The sequence below is a fragment of the Perkinsus marinus genome (assembly GCF_000006405.1).
Source record: "Perkinsus marinus ATCC 50983 genomic scaffold scf_1104296964970, whole genome shotgun sequence".
Taxonomy (NCBI): Eukaryota; Perkinsozoa; order Perkinsida; family Perkinsidae; genus Perkinsus; species Perkinsus marinus.
The window spans coordinates 1-1,248 of record NW_003204481.1 but is presented as its reverse complement, the minus strand read 5'-3'; the positions used below and the strand labels follow the sequence as shown (position 1 = coordinate 1,248).

Sequence of the window (1,248 nt, the reverse complement as noted above, 5' to 3'; positions counted from 1 at the left end):
AGTTTGAATTTCTCAAGTTCTGTAACCAGGTTGAGGGGACGAGTCACGTTCAACTGGAGACAAGTTCCGCAAATCGGTTTCTCGTGCTAGGTTGAGAACATCAGCTTGAGAACATCAGCTTGAGATGTCGCAAAACTTTTTTCTAATGAATGCCCCGATGAAGTAAAGGAACACGGTACGCTGGGCGTCGTCAGAGTATTATCGGGAGTTGATTTGGAATGTGTTTAAGAGAATTCTTGCACGGTCAAGAAAAACGATCTCGGTGGGACTCGAACCCACAATCTTTGGTTCCGAAGACCAACGCCTTATCCATTAGGCCACGAGACCTGTAAGATCTTGACTCATTGCACCCTCTATCCACCGCGCAAGGCATCGGCAAAACCCAACTTACTCTTCACTGTTGATGTCATTTTGTACACAGTTTTTCATCAAACTCAAACTATCTCTTCAATTAGTCCTCTCCCTTCAATGTGGCAGCAACTTTGGAGCGGCCTCACAGATTGTACTCTCAGACATCGGAAGTGTCTCGCATTCCAGGGCGTCCACACCCCTCAGTCTACGAATCCCGTTTGCGTGCGTCGCTTCCCCACCGTGTAAAGCCCAAGTTAGTGGGAATCTCACTGTAAGATCCGAGTCTGACTTTCTCGGTGTTTCTTGAGACAACTCTTAAATCAATCCACTGCTTACTTGGCTAGCCAGGTTCTCCTTCTGAGACGCGTCGACCAGAAGAGCATGTTTGGCTGACATCGAGAGCTGCGAGAAACTTAGCACTCCGTCTGTCGAAGTGGGACCTTAAAAACCGAGAACCCCTTTGTCAACAAGCATTAGGACAGGCATAATACTACTGCTAGTACTGCTACAAGAACTGCCACTCGGTTGACATTCGATGCCTGTCACAGTGGCAGAGTCTTTTTCGAGTCTGCCATACCTTCCTTTGCGGCGGTTGGCATTGTAGTTTTTAGCAGTCATATTAGCACAAAAGTAGCAGTCCGTCCCTTTTGCACCATCACAGAAGGGCAGGGTACGCCAATTCAGTGGAGCGATATTCTTTATACCCAGCTTTGCTTTGCGTTCCCGAGACTGGCGAGTCTGTACACCTTCTCATGCCCACTTCTGTATATACTTCTTGGGATCTGTTCCGAGGGCAATATTACATGCTGAGCATATCTGGCATGGAGCGTTCTTCAGAGCTAGCATATCGGTTGCCTCATCGCCCCGTACCGTCTCGATCTTAGAACGAAACGATGG

At 48.0% G+C, this 1,248-nt stretch overlaps 1 non-coding gene across 1 annotated transcript; it reads right to left on the bottom strand.

Annotated features, from left to right (window-relative positions):
* Nucleotides 1–254: 254 nt before the first annotated feature.
* Pmar_PMAR002804 lies at nt 255–327 on the bottom strand. Its single transcript has one exon. It is a non-coding gene; the product is annotated as a tRNA-Arg (tRNA).
* Nucleotides 328–1,248: the final 921 nt, after the last annotated feature.